This window comes from Somniosus microcephalus, chromosome 27, assembly GCF_052327205.1.
Source record: "Somniosus microcephalus isolate GS21.2 chromosome 27, FLI_Smic_1.0, whole genome shotgun sequence".
In the NCBI taxonomy this organism is placed as follows: Eukaryota; Metazoa; Chordata; class Chondrichthyes; order Squaliformes; family Somniosidae; genus Somniosus; species Somniosus microcephalus.
Window position 1 is genome coordinate 21,015,912 of NC_141013.1, and position 18,976 is coordinate 21,034,887.

Genomic DNA, 18,976 nt, shown 5'->3' on the forward strand with positions numbered 1-18,976 from the left:
GCACGATATGACTGTCAGTTCTTTCTTTGTAAGAAATCACACAACACCAGGTTATAGTCCAACAGCTTTATTTGAAATCACAAGCTTTCGGAGCGCTGCTCCTTCTTCAGGTGAAGAAGGAGCAGCGCTCCGAAAGCTTGTGATTTCAAATAAAGCTGTTGGACTATAACCTGGTGTTGTGTGATTTCTTACATTTGTCCACCCCAGTCCAACTCCGGCATCTCCACACCACAAGTTCTTTCTTTGTTAGTCTTAATTTTGTAAAGTTAGTTTCATTGGTCTTACTGGAATGAATGAAAACAGGAAAATGATTTTTAAAAATTGGAATGCTGCTTAAACTATTAGATTTCAACTGCATTCTGTAGAGAGTTAAGCAAATATTCCACAGGAAAAATATCATTGGTTTAATTTTAAACAGAACTTTCAAAGAGCCAGTTAACACTGTCTATGGCAATGTTGTGTTCAGCTTGATTGTGTGTGATCAGTAATAGTTTGATCTTAAACTGGAATAGTCAATCGTATCAAATTGTGAATACACACAAATGACTGTGGAGATCACTGAGCAAAATGATATACATTTTGTTATGCGTGGTTCAACGCTGAACTTAGAAGGCTTAAGTAACAATTTCAAAATGAATGGCAATAGTGCTTAGATGACGACTTCAAATTTAACATCAACTTATGCTGCCTTATTATACAAACTGGATTTTAAATTTTCTTTAAAAGAGCCATTATTGCTCTTCCAAGTTTATTAGAAAAACCTATTCCATATGTAAATAAACACACGAGGAGAGAAGATTTCCTCGAGTGCTTTGTGTAGTAAAGTGGCAAATGTCAGTGTGCTCGCTGCCTTACATTGGCTCCCGGTTGAGCAACGCCTTGATTTTAAAATTCTCATCCTTGTTTTCAAATCCCTCCGTGGTCTCGCCCCTCCCCATCTCTGTAACTTTCTCCAGCTCCACAACCTTCCGAGATATCTGCACTCCTCCAATTCTGGCCTCTTGCGCACGTAGTAAAACGTCCCAAGGCGCTTCACAGGAATGTCATCAACAAAACTTGGTAAAGCTGTTTTAAGGTAAACATAAGTCATTGAAACTGAAAATACCACTGCACCACAACAAAGTTATTTCATCACTTGTGTATAATATAATCATATGTTGTATTTATCATGGCTGCTGTATTCACAACAATCTTCCTTTAAGCAAAAGGTGAAATCCATTTATCAAATCATGTTAGTAACAATGCAGTGAATTTCTTTATAACAACAACATTTACAAATATGTGCAAAGTCATTCTCTGTGTGCACCAATTAAAGAAACATGCATCCCACTGGGAGGATGCAGAGGCAGTATAACTATGGTCTGTTTGCACATTGCATTTCCTCAATTTGATCCACAATGAGCTTTTTAGGATCACTAATTGACTTCTCCATCAGAGAACCTCTCCATTTATATAGAAGCTTAAGGCATTCCAAAGTGTCTGTAGTCAATTCTTACAAATTCAGGTCTGCCATGGTAGATAACTTCTTGAGTTCAGTAGCATCAGTCACTCCCATATGTTATCTGAGTGCCATATTTTGATGGGAGTTGGTTCATACTGCCCTATATCTGCTTGTATAATATAACCCAGGGACAGTACAATAGCATCGCCCTTGTGATCGTGACCAGGTATATGGTCTTTCACATGTATATTTCTTCAATCTCTTTGAAGGCAGACCGAGTGAACACTTGGTGACACAAGACTTGATACAAGTTGTTAACTTGCTTTAAGGTGAACATAAAGGACAACAGGTATGATGGATTTCATTTATTTCAAGTAATACAACTTGTCTTTGCGTAAGAACATAAAACGTACACACTACACATCCTCACCTCAACGGGTCACCTTACAACAACTTATATTTATATAGCACCGTTAACGTAGTAAAACATCCCAAGGCACTTCACTGGAGTATTATAAGACAAAAATTTGACCTTACTTAACTTAAACAGAATAGCCCAGGGCAGAACCTCTTCTCCGTGTAGTCTTGTGGCTTTTTTTGAGCCCTCCCTCTTCATAGAAAGGGATCAAAGGGTTTTCCAGCACAATAAGTGTGAGGTTCTTTTCTCGATTACCCAGACAAGCTAACAAATTGCTTATTGTTTAGACTCTGGGAAAACAACTATGATTTAGCATCTTTTGTCTGGGAGCCTTTTCTGAAAATTGAGACACTACGGGCTCGAATTTCCAAGCCCCGTGGAGGCGGGTTTGGAGGCGGGAGTGGTGGGAAAATTGCAGAATCGGGGGGGTGGGGGACGAACCCATCCTGCCCCCAACCCGCCGCCGTGCCAATGTCCCAGGAATCGGGTATCCGACCTGTGCTGGGACGGGAAGGGGATTAGTGCCAATTAACTGCCCGTTAACAGGCAGTTTTTTACCCAATCCCTATTTTTAGCCCTGAAGTGTGGGCTTCCCGATGGCTCCGAACCACACCAAGTTAGCGAGGCGGACCGCCGGTCTGAAGGGGTCGAGATGTTCGTTGTGCAGGTGAATGATGGGTGCATGTGTGCAGCAGTAAGTGTGTGAGGTAAGTGTAAAGTCTTTTAATAAGTTTTACTTACCTTTACTTTCTCCTGCAGGCTTCCTTCCTTCAGTTCTCGGGAGTCCCTCAGCTCACCGGCGCAGAAAGCAGAATGGCCGCTGAAATGTCAAAATCTGCAGCATTCTGCTTTCTGGTCTGAAGAGATCTCTAACTGAGTCTGAGTAGAAGGACTCAAGTTAGAAGACAGATTGTCAGTGTTTGACAGTTTCACAGAGCTGTCAAATGCTGATTTTTCATCTGTCAAAAGCTCTTCACAGATGAAATGTCAATCGCTGACGTCACCAGTAACCAGGTGTCCCTTAATTGGCCTGCTGAGCCCACTGGGCGGGCTTAACAAGGTCAATCAAGGGAAAATAGCGTGGGTTGGCCACAAGTCGATGGAGGCGGGACTACAGCCCAAAAAGTGGGTGTCCCGCCTCCATCACGTCTCCATTGACAAAATCCAGCCCTATATCTCTGCTTCAAAAAATCCAACATTGAAGTAACTCATATTTTCAAAATCTCGTTGTGGCAAAGTAGGCAAAATATCCAATTCATTACTTTTCCAAGTGCATTCACTGTTTTTTTACATAGACAAAAGTGGCAGCAAATAGCCAATGAGATGAATGACCAGTTTTTAGTGGTGGTGGTGGAAGGATGCCAGGACATTGGGAGGCCTCCCTGCTCTTCTTGGACCTGCGTCATCTACCTGAATCACTAGAAGAGGCAAATGGGCCTCGGTTTAACAGCTCACCCAAAATAGAACACATCCAACATTCAGCCCTCTCTGAACACGTCACTGAAATGTCAGCTGAAATCAGATGTTCAAATCCTGGCGTGGGGTTTGAACTCAGAACCTTCCTATTCAGAAACAACAGTGCTACCAACTGAGCAAAACTGATACGGATCTTTACAATGAAACATTTTTGGAGAGCGTGAAATGTGTAATATTTGTGTATAAATTTACATGGCAACTACACCTTTCAAAATAATCAGAAGAAGTTTATTGAAACAACAGCAACACAGAGCACCATCTTATTAGCCATGTATTTTACAAATAGGAATTATATTTCCATGGCAAGGGCAACAAGCACCATTTATGCAGGAAGTTTTTTTTCTGTTATCAAACCACTGCTAATCTAACAGCACCGTTATTGTTACTTACAGTGCCAACTTTTTTTTCGCACGAGATGGCAGACATTTACTGAGACACAATTGCACTGCCTGCAAATGTCTACGTCGAAAGCTGTATAACTTCAGGATACAGTACTTGCTACAATAATACTGTTGCCTAGGACATGAAAAACTTTACAGATTCAACATTAGTAACAGCAGAACTCCTCTGTTTACACCCATTATACTACACTTGTAGGCAACGGGAAGGTTTGCTAACAAAGAATTCAATGAGCAACAATTGATTTGCTGTTTTTTCCTTTACCTGTTAAGCTGATTTCATCTGTCCAGAGTTAGGAATCTTCACTTTTTGTTTAAATTTAAATATATATGCAGAAGACTAATCTTCTGACTCCAGCATTGACACCAGCACAAAACTGACCAATTAGTATGGTGTTCTTATGAAATTAGTTCTGATGAAAGGTTATTGACATGAAACGTTGACTCGGTTTCTCTCTCCACAGATGCTGCCTGACCGGCTGAGTATTTCCAGCATTTTCTATTTTTAATTTAATTAGTATTGCGTCTTGGGGATAATCAGGGTGCACAGTGTAAAGAAACAACAATAATTTAGGAATGGGTGTGTTTTAAACGCCTTTGTTTCCTTGAGGGGGGGCCTTAATTAACTGCTCTGCTATTTATAGGTTCTGGCAGGTATTAGTATCATACACACACCACACCTTACTTAGTAAGTGTGTATAGTGCTAAACACATCACATCCTACCATGTATTTTGTAGATAGCTGTATAATCAACATCTACAAAAGGTAGGAGTCATTTAACTTTAAGCAATTCTAGGGACACACAGAAATATAATGGCAGCGTAGAGGAGAGGTGAAATAAAAGAGACTAACCTCAAGCATCCTGAGATAGCTTTACTTAAGTAAATCTGTAGGGCCAGAAACTATCTACAGTAGGAAAGCTAGCAAAGGAATCAACTCATCCTATATGAGTCACGGGTAACTCAAACCTCTTAAAGGGGACTACAATAATGGTTTTTCTTTTGAAGTGCAATTCATGGCATAATACAAAATCATCACTTTTTAACCAGGCATTGATCATCAACACACCAAGAGTGTACAAAGCTATTTTTGAAGTAGGGAGAAGGCAACAGTGATTCTGTTTAAACAAACTTAATAGTTTTTTTTGATAATACTTTTTGGAAGTGTGCTGGACTAGTAGTTTGCACTCTGAAAACTGCTAACAATTTTGAACACATTTTTGAAACTGGAAAAAAAAAAATCCACATTGTGATCAGAAATCATTTTACAGGAAAAATGTAAAACAGAAAAAAATCCTTTGTCTTTGAACAAATGCCCCATTATATCACAATGTCTTGAAATCGCCTCAAATGTAATGTAACAGAACAGTGAACAGTAAGAGAAAGCAAATATAACAAATCCATCACTTTACAGCTGTTTTACCCTAGGTTAATACAACCAAATACTGTATACAGGGTTACCTCAGTGTCAGTCTTGGCGGTAGAAGAGGAAGAAGCTGTGTTGTCAGGCAGTGAAAAACAAGGCTAGTACTGAGTGGGTTTCTTACTGAACAAATCACACAAGCCAGCTAGCTGATACATGCTTATGTAATTGTGAGCGCAGACAGCTGGGAACACTTAGTCTCAAACACAACACACCCTGTGTGTCACTACTGTTTTTAGCATCATTTTAACATTAACTGAGCATCATCTAAACGCATGCCAGAACTTCTAGATTCAGAAAGATTACTTGTCCTCACAGTATCTCACGACATTGACCCAGTTAAATTTACATGGTTCTTCTAAATGTTGTTAGTGCAGTACCTGTGTTAGTACAGTACCTGTGTTAGTAGAGTACCAGATATTACTATTGTCTCAGGTGAAACTTATTACAAGAACAATCGTTTTCCTGCTCGGCCCCAAAACATATTGTGTAGCCAAGCACTCCATCCAAACCGAAGAAATGAGTTGGCCATAGGATAGTTAGGGGAGAAATTCCCCATAAGGGCCATTTGGGGCACTAAGTCAAAAATGTTTGAAAAGTTAGCAACAGGCACTAACCTTTTCAAACATTTGAGAAACTCCCATTTTTTGCTCCTAGATGGAAGTGAAGCGCTAAACCTCTTGGAGCACAAGAGGCGGGAATGTCCCGATCCGGGGCGATGTGCTCAGCAGAGCCACATGCGGCGCTGCCAGAGTGTAGGGGATCTTCCCTCAATTAAAAGAAAGGGCTCCCTGCTGCGAGCTCTGCCTTTTCTTTTGGCATCTGCTGGAGCACCGGGGTGCGGGAGTGCCATGCGATCAAGCCGAGTGCTGGGCTGACCGATCGGCGATTTTTTTCATGTCGACCAGCCACCGAGCCTTTAAATGGCGCCCCGCGAGCTGCCGGCCTGTTCGTGACCCCTGCAGCAGTTAATAACATCGCCCGGCGCTGCTGCGGGGCGCGAGGTGGAATTTTTCTTCCGAGGCGCTGCGCCCGGAGATGACGTCATGATCTCTGGGTGCAGAAGAGTGGGGCGATACCTGGTAGCGCCACCACTAACCTCCTGTGAAATTTTGCAGGAGGCGCTGCGCCTCGGGGGGGGGGGGAAGCCATTTGCGCCCCATTAGTGCCTCCCACCGGAGGCGCCAACGATGGGAATTTCACCCACTTAGTGTTCACACTGGTATCACAAATCCTTTGTACGCTCTACATCAGCAACTGGTTGCATTTATCAAGCCCCATTAATATAGGAGACATTGCATAGTGATTTAGAAGAGTGAGGACGCCGAACCAAAGGAAGAGGAGAGATTAAGAGGGGTGGCCCAAAAAAAAACTTAGCCAAAAAAGTTGGCTTTAATGATGATCTTAAAGGGGGGAAAAAAGGAAAAAGTGGACAGGCAGGGGGGTTTAGGGAAGGAATTCCGGGGGGGGGGGGTCCTAGGTAGCTGAAGGCATAGTCGCCAATGGTGGCAAAAAGGGACAGGAGCTGCACAAGAGCCTGGACTCAGAACGGGCAGGTCAGGGTGGGGTTTGTATAGCTCGAGGACGTTATGGAGGAAAGGAAGAGCAATGTATCAAGTTTTATGATCATCAGTACTGTAGTTGTACAGGAAACTTTGGTTTATCCGGAGGTTAACTGTCCGGCATGCTCGAGCCACCGGCAAAAATCAGGAGCCGTTTCGTTAGGTTTTTTTCCTTTTCGTTGCTTTTTTTTTTCCACCAGTCAGGCTCTGCAAGGTCTCGCTGAAGCTGTTGCTAAGCTACAGAGACGCTTGCAAGGTACGGCCGACTGTTTAGAAGCTGTTGCTAAGCAACAGGGTTTGTTGCCAGATACGGAGCTCAAAATCTCCGTATGTTTCAACGTTAGCGCTGGTTTGTCCGGCAGTTTTGATGGGACGGCAACAGCTCGGTCCCGTTGGTGCCGGATATCACAAAGTTTCCTGTAGTTCTTGTGGTTTATTTTTAAACCCAAAACCTCATCACCAAATCACACTAGAATACTGGGATATAAAAATATTCTAATTATTGGGTAGTGTGGGTTTGAAGTGTGCATTTAAAGGCAGCAGTCCCACAATTTTACATATTGTACAGTAATTTTCAATGTCAACAAGTTAAATGTACAGCAGGCAGCCTTCATTTACACAAATCATAGGCTTACATTGGAAGCATTGAACTCAAATAGCAACTTTGAGAGTTTTGTATTACAGCTGTAAAAATGCATAAATTTAGCATCTAGAAAGCCTGAAGAAAACTAGGCAGATGAAACATTTACAACAATCGCACAAACAGGATCCGTGTCCACAGATCACTGCTCTGTATGTACTTTGTTAATAACCATGGAAGAAATCTAAACAAAAACATTTCACACAGCTAAACATGTGCCAGCTCCCAAGTTTATTTTACAGCATAATGTTACTGACAATAGTTAAGAGTTCCTAGGAAGCTTATTTTTGTAATGACACTGGTCAACATCGGCAAGTCCAGTACTGCCTAAAATTGTAAATAAATTATTAACGGTGACCCTAACTGGAGTTGCAAACTGTTCAATACTTAAGAACACTACATTTATAACCATTTGATTATATTTAGGAAATGCTACAAGTACTGGTCTATTCCAAATATCTAACTCTCCCCCCTTTTATGCTTGAAAAATTAAAAATGTACTTTTAAAAGTCAGTAGATACAGTATTAGAATTCTACTGTTTCCCAAGCTACAGACTTCGAAACCTGCACTTTTTCACGTACAAAATAAATGCAAGAACATAAATTTTCTATTTGTTCAGTTACCAGGTGGCTGAAATTCTGGAGCTTGATCCATACCCATTACTTTTCCTTTAGGTAAAGCAACTTAGAAAATGCAGTAAACATCATTAAAGGCTCCAACATCTGTAAGTGGTTAAGTCAATAATACAGTATCAGTGCTAAAGGGAATTTATGAGATTAGCAAAGTAAATGTTACATTGAAATAACAACAGAAAATGCTGGAAATACTCAGCAGGCCAGGCAGCATCCGTGGAGAGAGAAACAGAGTTAACGTTTCAGGTCTGGGACCCTTCATCAGAACTGGAAAAAGCTGGAGATGTAACATATTTCGTGGGCTATGTGGAACAATCTTTGTTCCAGTCCTACTCGGGTCACCTCCCTCACCTCTTTTTCCGATACATTGGTGACTGTATCGGTGCCGTTTCCTGCTCTCGCCCCGAACTTGACAATTTCATTCACTTTGCCTCCAATTTCCACCCTTCCCTCACCTTCACATGGTCCATCTCTGACTCTTCCCTTCCTCGACTTCTCCGTCTCCATCTCTGGGGATAGGTTATCGACCAATATTCACTACAAGCCCACTGACTCCCACAGCTACCTGGACTACACTTCCTCCCACCCCGCTTCCTGTAAGGACTCTATTCCATTCTCCCAGTTTCTCCGTCTCCACCGTATCTGCTCCGACGATGCCACCTTCCACACCAGTGCTTCAGACATGTCTTCCTTTTTCCGCAATCGAGGATTCCTCTCTACCATGGTTGACACTGCCCTCAACCGTGTCAGTTCTATCTCCCGCACTTCTGCCCTCACCCCTGCCCCTCCCTCCCGGAACCACGATAGGGTTCCCCTTGTCCTCACCTTTCACCCCACCAGCCTCCACATTCAACGGATCATCCTCCGGCATTTCCGCTACCTCCAAAGTGATCCCACCACCAAACGTATCTTCCCCTCCCCTTTCAGCATTCCGCAGGGACCGCTCCCTCCGAGACACCCTAGTCCACTCCTCTATCACCCCAAACAGCCCTTCCCCTTCGCCTGGCACCTTCCCGTGCAAGCGGAGATGTAACACCTGCCCCTATACCTCCCCCCTTCCCACTGTCCAGGGCCCCAAACACCCCTTCCAGGTGAAACAGCGATTTACTTGTACTTCTCGCAATCTAGTATACTGTATTCGCTGCTCATGATGCGGTCTCCTCTACATTGGGGAGACCAAACGCAGATTAGGTGACCGCTTTGCGGAACACCTCCGTTCAGTCCGTAAGGGTGACCCCGAGCTTCCGGTCGCCTGTCATTTTAATTCACCGCTCCATTCCCACTCGGACCTCACTGTCCTTGGCCTCTTGTATTGTTCCACGGAAGCTCAACGTAAACTCGAGGAACAGCACCTCATCTTCCGATTAGGCACTCTGCAGCCTTCCGGACTCAATATCGAGTTCAACAATTTCAGATCATAACCTCGACCCCTATTTCATTTTTTCTTGTAATTTTTCCACTCCCCCCCGCCAGCCTTTCCTTTTGTTTCTCTCACACACCTGGCAGCTATCTCTTGCCCAGCCAGTACACTTTACACCTAATCTCAGCCTATTACCATCTCATCTAGCTTCTAATCTTTTACTTCTTTTGTTTCTTTCACTTCTTTTGTCCAATCGCAGCCCTGCCTTCGATCTAGTTTCTTTTCTTTCCAGTTTTGAAGAAGGGTTCGACCCGAAACGTCAACTCAAATTTCTCTCCACGGATGTTGCCTGACCTGCTGAGTTTTTCCAGCATTTTCTGTTGTTATTTCGGATTTCCAACATCTGCAGTATTTTGCTATCGTAACATATTAAGCAGGTGCAGAGAAGGGGGGGGGGGGGTGGGAGGAAGGAATTGAAGAACATACTGTGCTTAGGTAAGAGGCAGGAAAGATAAAATGTTGCAAATGGGAGTGGCAAAAATCATACAGCATGAAAAATGGGGGCAGGGGTTATTATCTGAAATTGTTGAACTCTATGTTGAGTCTGGCAGACTGTAAAGTGCCTAATCGAAAGATGAGGTGCTGTTCCTCGAGCTTACGTTGAGCTTCATTGGAACAATGTAATAGGCCGAAGATAGAGAGATCAGAGCGGGAGTGAAGCGGTGAATTAAAGTGACAGGCATTCAACAATTATATGTTAACAAATAGTTGTTAAATGTAACTTTGGTCTATTTCCCAGTACTGAATGGAAAATGTCAGCTTCCTTGATGTACAGTAGTTACGATGTATTCTAACACCCACACTAGCCAATATTAATAAAGCAGATCACTACATACGTTTCTGGTTTTGCAGATTTTGAGGTCCCATTCTGGTACCAAGTGTTCTTGGTTGTCAATCAACTTTACTCAGCGGGCGAGTTTCATTTGCAGTTAGACAGGTCACTTTGTCGAACACTTTACAGTGGCAGTGCATTCCATCCCCCTGGTGAGGGGGGGGGGGAAGGAAAAGCTCGCAGGACCAGTTCTGGTATGCAAAACACACTTGCTGTTAACCAATCACAAAGACTCATCAGTATTAGCTACAGAGAAAGCTCCAGCTCAACCCACTCTCCATAAGGACAGAGGAAGCACGACAGCTACAGGGCTTTTAAACTAAACAATTATTAAAATAAACCATGCTACTGCTGGGCAACCACAATACACTGTTACAGAGGTTGAAGGGTCAATCTTTCAGTTGTTGAATGCCTTACTGTGCCCTTCCATCATATTCTATTTTTACTACCTATGGCACATCAGCTCCCTCAAAAAATGTCTGGTCAGATTTTCAAAAATATATTTATAGGATAGTGAAGTTACTTGTGACGACAATAATCATGATTTAAGCTCTATATTTTAAACACCACACAAAACCAGTGAGATATACTGTGAGCAGTAACAGTAAAATAGGCTTTTGTTTGACAGAAATCACGTACACGAAGCTTCTCAAATGATTGTCCCAGTGACCCCAATTTAAACTCAAAACAACGTGATGTCTGCTCTTTTACAGCAGTTACTGACAGGGTGCAAACTGCACCAAACAATCCTGGCACTTCAGATACTCATTGATTTGCTGTATTTGATGCAATATAGACATTGTGCCCTAAATCATCAGGGTTATGATCCATGGGCCAACTCATATTTATCTCCAACCATGTGCTTTTGATCTTCTTTTCTACTCCATTTGGCTGTCCAGCTGGCTTGTCCAGTTAGAAGGGTAAGCAGAACCTTTTTGCTTCAGTACATAGTGAACACACAGAGCTGATAATCAAATGAGTAGATTAGAATTTATTTTCCATGCAGGGCTGGTAACATCTGGGTCAATGCAATGCCTGGCATCTTGGTGCCCCATAATAATTTAATACTCCAAATCCAAACTGAGGGGTTTGATTCTTTAATTTGATGCCTGTATTGCAGTGGTCTTTGGTTCACCTTGAAGTTAATACCTTGATAATCTGCCAGTGCACCATTTCATTTTACACTGGATTCATGTTCACCCTCGATCCCATGACCACCTCAATGCTGAAAGATTCCTTGTCTGACATCAAGCAGTGGATGAGCCTCAACAGTGGGAAGGACAAAGCCATCAAACTCAGCTCCCATCAAAATCTTTCTGCCAGTGCCCCAGACTCAATCCCATCTCTGGCTGCTTGCTCAGACCTGAACCACAAACTCCCTGTCCTGAGCCGAGTCTTAAACCCATTCATCGCCAACACCACTCGCCTCCATCTTGGCCGCATTGTCAGCCTCCACCCTTAACTTAGTCCCGTCGCCTCCAAAACATTTACCCACACTTTCATTACCTCCAGACTCTTCTTCTCAAACACCTCCTTGCCAGCCTCCACAATGCAATAATTTCAAAATCCTTGTCCTTGTTTACAAGTCACTCCATTGCCTTGCCCCCAACGATTCTGTAACTGTATCCAGCCCTGTCTAAGCCGGTGTCCTTTGGTCCTCCAATTCGAGCATCCTTCCCTCGCTCAGCTGAACCACGAGTGTCAGAACCGTCAGCTGTCTTTCTTCAATTCTCTGGAGCTGTCCCCCTAAGCCCCTCTGGCTTGCTACTTTTCCCCTCTGCTCTTAAAACACTCCTCAAAATCAATCTCTTCAAACATGCTCTTGGTCATCTCACCCAAGTCTTTCACTAACGGTAACTAAGGTGCCTCTTCAACTGTGTTTCTGGCCACCTCCTCTAATCTCCCTCCTACTTGGGTCTGACTCCTAACTATGAAACACCTTCAAATATTTTTCTTTGTGAAAAGCACATCATCAATATGAGTTGCTGCTGAATTATACATTTCTCTCATTTCTATTGGCTTCATCTTTAGAAATTAAACAGAATTTTGCTGATTCACTCTATTTAATTACAGTAAAAGTCTTGCATCTAGCATTGTCCATAGCATCACACCTTTCAAAAGCATCGCACCAGAAAGTGTGGTCTCAGGTGCCACGTGCCCAGAAAATTTTGACTGCTTCAAACAATCACTTACTTGTCAAATTGCCAAGGAGATATCCAAATGCAAATTAATCAAAAGTAGCAGAAAGTAACAAAAACTAGGCAAATCAACATTTTCAAAACTATCATTCATAAACCAACAAGAACCACAAACCAATCAAATTAAATCATTTCTTCTGACTCTTTTTAGTTATTTTTGTTCTTCACTCAGTTCCATGTACATAGCCAAAAATATTAACAAAGTAAAAGCATTAAAAATTATGAAATCCTAAAAAACAAAATCACTAACTTACCCATGTAATGTTAGAAGGGCCTTCCAAAATTTCCTTGTACAGGAGCCTGGGGCTTGATTTGGAAATTTCTCCTGAGCCTTGGGATTTCCAGTTGCTGCGCAGAAATTTCTCCACATAGCTGGAAATTCCTAGGCCTAGAAATTGGGTTGGGGCGCCAAAGTGGCGCAAAAGTCGCCTGAGCGCAGGATTTAGCGCAGCGTTCAAGGCTTCAGCGATCGTCAGATATTCAGTTTCATTGCCCCTCGAGGGACACGGGGCGAGGCTCGAGGCGCTCCGTGTCCCTCTTAGGGCGCTGAAACTGAATGTCGCAGCACAACGTACAGCACGCTGCGGTACTGCAGGCCTTCCTCCCCCTGTTAAGGGGGAGGGGCCTGCAACAGCGCGATCCCCGCTCGCGAGTGCCGGCAAAAGAGCCCGGCACCAAGGAGAAGTGCCGGGCTCTCGGGAAACAGCCGGCAATGCCGTTGGGGGGGGGGGGGGGGGGGGGGAGGTTAGGAGTCCAGGGACGGAGGTGCTGGCAAGCGGCCACCGAAAAAAGCAGCCGCCCCGCACTTCCACCTTAATTTGCGCTGCTGCCGGCACAGTAAGGCCCCGTGAACCGGGCGTGGGTAGCGAACGGCGCAACTGCGGCGGTCGCTACCAAATATCGTGAACGGGGCGCTGCGCACACTAATGACGTCATCGGTGGCAGCGCAGCGCAAAAGGCTAACGCCACCATTAGCGCCCCAACTCAATATCGCGGGAGGCGCAGCCAGTGGCGCTACAGCCACTGCCTGCCTCTTTCGGCGCTAACAAGTGGCGCTACTCACCCAATTTCTCCCCCCTAGTGTCCAAGGCCCAGGAGAAATTTCTAAATCACACTGCAGGCCCATATGGAGGAAACTTCTTACTGGTGTGGTTAAGTACGAGTCAGTAAAAAGAAAGCTGCATCATGAGAGCTGGAGTTTTTAAACCCTGGTTCTGCAGAACTACAATATTCAGGGCACACGACAATGACCCATGAGAACAGGGTAGAAAATGACCAGGAGTTAGATTTCCTGTTGACAAATTCTGCACGCAAGAGGTAGAAAAATCAAGTTCTAAAAGTTAGAGCCATCATGGGAATTTATCAAACGCTTCACTATAAATAAAACTTATTACAAATCAAACATAGAAACTACTCATTCGGAGTATGGTGGTTAAAAAAAATCATTTTTGCAGGTTGTATATTACTGGCACTGTAATTAAAAATGTAGATTTGAAAAATTTGATTCTCTGCTCTATTTTATGCAATTCTAGAAGCAAAATACCAATGGCCCTAATTTTTTGCCCATTATGTAAAAGACTTAGGCGGGGCTATTCTCTCTCCAATGAACTGAATTAGAATACTGTGCTGCAAATTATCTGTCAATCATTTTTATTGCTCAGCAATGTGATGTTTTGCTATATGATTCTCAAGTCAGCCAAGTTGCATCAATAGCGGCATAAATTATAAAGAATTGTTTACAGTTTGACTTTATTACTAAAAAAGGGAAAATGTACTGACTATAAAGCTTCAGTAAGGTAGCACACGCATTAAGGTATTTCCTGTAGGTTTATTTCTTTACTTAATTTTGAAAAACTTCTTAAATTAAGGCTGTATTTTACACCATCCCGGTAACATCATTGTGAAGTAGCTTCACTTGGCACTCGCGCTGCAGTTCCAATGTAAATGCAACCTGAGCCCAGAGCCATGACCTGGCACTCAAAGAGGAGGTAGAACCTCAAGAGGAGGCAGCCTTACTCCACTTCAGCGTGAGTTTGAGTCCAAACACCCCATCTCCACTCCACAAATTTAGTGTTGGTGATTGGCTACACTAGTCTTAGCCATCATGAATCAAGGGACAACCTTTCTGGGAGGTGGTGGTGGTGGGTCCTCCACAATGAACTTCCAATGCAGCTTTACCTTCGGTAAATATCATATCCACAAAATGGACCGCAGTTCTGATTTTGCTGAGGGGGCTGGGGGAGAAAGTAATAATGTGAACTGTAGACTGAATTTCATTGACTGGAATTAATTCAAGTTGTTAGTTTCTTGTTTTTACTTGCTTTGTGTTTCTATGAAATTCATGTATTGTTCATCAATATTAAATGCAGCATACAATTAATATGATGTAGATGTATATCACAGCAATTAACGTGTACACTTTAAAACCAAAATAATTTCAACTGAACACCATGAAGAGTATCAGTCAAGTACAAGAAAATAGCGACTGCAATTCAAAGGATGGGATGAAAAACTACATTGCGTCAAGAAATTAATTTAAATGAATCATAATTTTTTTTTTTTTTTTTAAAGTGCATGTCCACAGCTTACCATGTTAGGAACAGAAACAATGTCCGCTGCCCATTCTACTTCAGCACGATCTCCTTTATGAACTGAATGTATAATAGCACTGTGACGGAATTCATGAAAGTCAATACGCCTGTCTACCCCATCTTGCTGGCTACAAGAAAATTTGTGAAGACAACTGGGGTTAACCCCATTTGCCAGTCCACTATATACTGTGTGCATGTACTGTCATGCTGATATATATACATTCACAATTAATACTACTATAGCACGCATGCAGTGATACATTATACCTCATTGGGCTAAGGGGTTCTTGCACTTTTGAGAATACATTTTTTAATTTATTCCCTGTGCTTTAACTTACTGAGCCTAAAAGATTTGCATATATCTTTTGATTTAATTTTAAATGGAATATATGCTGCATTTAGCTACAACAATGTATTTTTGACAGTATTCCTTCCTCCCTCATTCGGGCCATGTCTGCATATTCATAGATAATTATCACTTAACACAACTGTCCTGTTAATCAGCAAGAAGTGCCAGAGTGTGCATTTTCTTTCCATGCTCTACTATTGACAATCAGGAAGGTTCAGCCCAGTATGACTGTTGTGTCTGTGTATAATAAGACACAGACTGCAGGAGAACGGTACAACAGGTGTTTACTCAACGTGGCTCACACTGGAACTGATCTGTACAGATTACTACTCAGTGCTATATACAGGTGTGGTCACTGCCGGTACTGCAGTATACATGAGCTGTAAAACATAGTTCCCCCCTTAAAAAGGTATATACATTACAATTCCTCCCCTTTTAGATTAACAGTACCATAACACTCATTTAACAATTAAATATCAAACTAATTACAATTAACACTTTTAACATGCAACATTAGCTGAAAATAGTCTATTTATATATTCAGTCTTTGGGGAGGCTTCCTGATCCTTTCTGGATAGCACCTTTCCCGAGTGTCTTGCTCTTGGTGCGGAGGCGATTCTGGCCCCCTGTCGTCGGTTGGTTCATCAGCTTCCGATGCTACTGTTTCTGGGGTAGATGCGACCTGTACGTCGGGTTCATCACCAGGTACGTATGGGCGAGGCATGGGGTTGACTTGTTCCTGTGACTCTAGGATCTGGTCAGCATGGCGTCTCACGATGCTCTCCCCAACGTCCACTGTGTACATTAGTGGGCCCTGCCGTGTGCATATCGTTCCTGGCTGCCATTTTTCTGTTCGGTAGTCGCGGGCCAAGACTGGTTGCCCTACATTGAAGCTCCTTGTTGGCTTCTCATGGATGTGCTGGAATTGCTTACTCTCAACATCTCTTCGTACGTTTGGTCTGAGCAAATCCAGGCGAGATCTTAACCTTCGGTTAAAGAACATCATGGCTGGGGCCTGGTTGGTGACTGCATGTGTCGCATTCCGGTAGGCGAACAGGAAATTGTCCACCTTGTGCTGCAGTGGAATGTTGTCATTGTACATAGCCTTTATTGCCTTCTTAAAGGTTTGTACGAACCTCTCAGCCAATCCATTTGCGGCTGGATGATACGGGACGGATATGTAATGCCTTACCCCATTCTTTTTCAAGAACCTCCGGAACTCTTCGGACGCAAACTGTGGTCCGTTGTCGGAGCAAATCTGTTCTGGCAAGCCATTCCTGGCAAAAATGGTCCGTAGGACTGCAATAGTTTTCTCCGTGGTGGTGGAGGACATTTTGATGGCCTCAGGCCATTTCGAGTGCGCATCCACGGCTATTAAAAACATCGAGTCCATGAATGGACCAGCAAAATCAATATGCACCCGTTGCCATGGAGATGAGGGCCACTCCCATGGGTGTAGAGGGGCCTGTGGTGGTGCATTTTGGACTTTGACATCCTGAGCAGCTCTTGGTCAGGTCCTCGATTTGTTTATCGATTCCCGGCCACCACACAAGCCCTGGCTAGGCTTTTCATTTTTACCCCTCCCAGATGACCCTCATTGAGCACTCTCTCCCTTAACTTGGGTGGAATTACCACTTGGGATCCACACATCAAGGTCCCCCGGCACACTGACAGCTGTTCTCTCCTTGTCGAGAATGCTGGCAACAGTGAGTCGCCATGTGCTGGCCATCCCTTCACCGTCAAATCATATACCTGAGACAGTGTCGGGTCATTTCGGGTTTCCTTTTCGATACAAGCGTTAGTTACCGGTAGGTATTCAACTATAGTCGAAGGGAATATTTCAACAGGATCCACTGCTGGTGCTTCCTCCGCAGTAGGCAGTGGCAGGCATGATAGCCCATCAGCATTTCCATGCTGTTTCGTGCCCTTATATTCAATCTCTCAGTGGTGCGCCCCTAGAAAAAGTGACCATCTTTGTAGTCGTTGCGCAGTCATCACCGGAACGCCCTTCAGATTAAAAATGGAGACAAGAGGCTGGTGATCAGTCAGCAAGGTGAATTTCTGCCCGTGCAGATAGTGATTGAACTTTTTCACTCCCCACACTAGGCTGAGGGCCTCCCTGTCAATCTGGGCGTAGTTACGCTTGGCTGAGGTTAGTGATCGTGACGCAAAGGCTATTGGCCTCTCTGAGCCGTCCGAGAATTTGTGCGACAGCACCGCTCCAATGCCGTAGGGTGGCGCATCACATGCCAACCGAATTGGTAATGCCAGGTTGTAATGGGCCAATACCTCTTTCGATGTGATTAGTGTTTTGCTCTTCTGGAACGCTCGTCTACGTTCGTCACTCCACTTCCATGGCACCCCAGTTTGCAGTAGGGTGTTCAGTGGGTGTAGTATTGTAGACAAATTTGGCAAGAACTTATGGTAGTAGTTTACCAGCCCGAGGAACGACCTTAGTTGCGACACATTTTCCGGTGCTGGAGCCTTGACTACTGCCTCAATCTTCTCTGGGGACTTATGTAACCCCTCTTTATCGATAACGTGGCCACAATACGAGATCTGTTTTCTAAAAAACTCGCATTTGGGGCGGTTAGCTCGGAGCCCATATTCCTGCAATCTAGTGAGCACCTGCTCCAGGTTGGCAAGGTGATCACTGTCATTTTCGCCCGTGACCAGGATGTCGTCCAAATAACACTGGGTCCCTGGGATCCCTTGCAGGACTTGTTCCATTGCCCTCTGCCAAATAGCCGGAGCTGATGCTACCCCGAATACCAGCCGGTTGTATTGGTGGAGACCTTTATGGGTGTTGATTGGGAGGTCTTTTTTTGATGCTTCTTCTACCTCCATTTGCAGATACGCCTGGGCCAGATCAATCTTAGTGAAGCGTTTCCCTCCAGATAGCGAGGCGAAAATATCTTCAATCCGCGGAAGTGGATATTGTACGGTGTGAAGGACCGGGTTCACTGTTACCTTAAAAGTCCCCACAGATGCGAATCTTCCTTGGTTCCCCAGGCGTGCTGCTCAACGACTTTTTCATCACAGGGACGATGGGTGTAGCCCACTCGCTCCAGTCTACCTTGGACAGTACACCTGAACGTTCCAGACTCTCCAGCTCTGCTTCGACGGCTGGGCGGATCGCATAAGGTACCGGTCTGGCCTTAAAACATTTTGGGCTTGCGTTTTCTTCAATTTTTATCGTCGCTGTCATGCCTTTTAGTGTTCCGAGTCCTTGCTGGAACGCTTCTTTCGCGTCAGTTAGGATCTTTGACAGTCGCCCAGGTGTGGCGTCATCATCCTTTTTGTCAGCCACAGTCAGTGCCTGTATGGAATGCCAATCCAGTTGTATTTTCCGGATCCATTCACGTCCCAGTAATGGTGGTCCTCCATCTTGCAATACATACAGGTCTAGTTTTGGTGTTTCCTTACCGTTATATACAACGGTCACCCTTATTTTTCCTTTGGGGTAGACTTTTTGCCCAGTGTACGTCTTCAAAATAATTTTTGTGTCTCTCAAGGGTATGTGTGAGAATAGCCGCTCGCAGTCCCGTCGGTTTATGACTGTTAGGGCTGATCCTGTGTCCAATTCCATCTTTAC

At 43.9% G+C, this 18,976-nt stretch overlaps 1 protein-coding gene across 4 annotated transcripts in view; it reads right to left on the minus strand.

Annotated features, from left to right (window-relative positions):
• Positions 1-18,976, minus strand: part of atosa (atos homolog A) — a 99,564-nt gene that overhangs the window by 35,206 nt on the left and 45,382 nt on the right. The window contains exon 1 of one of the 4 annotated variants that reach the window (XR_015073822.1): positions 10,248-10,328. The exons of 2 other annotated variants lie outside the window; for them this stretch is intronic. The gene's annotated coding sequence lies outside the window, so the exon portion shown is untranslated. Of the gene's footprint in view, positions 1-10,247; positions 10,329-18,976 lie in introns of those variants that run through there. One more of the 4 variants, XM_085968668.1, reaches the window with a different exon arrangement.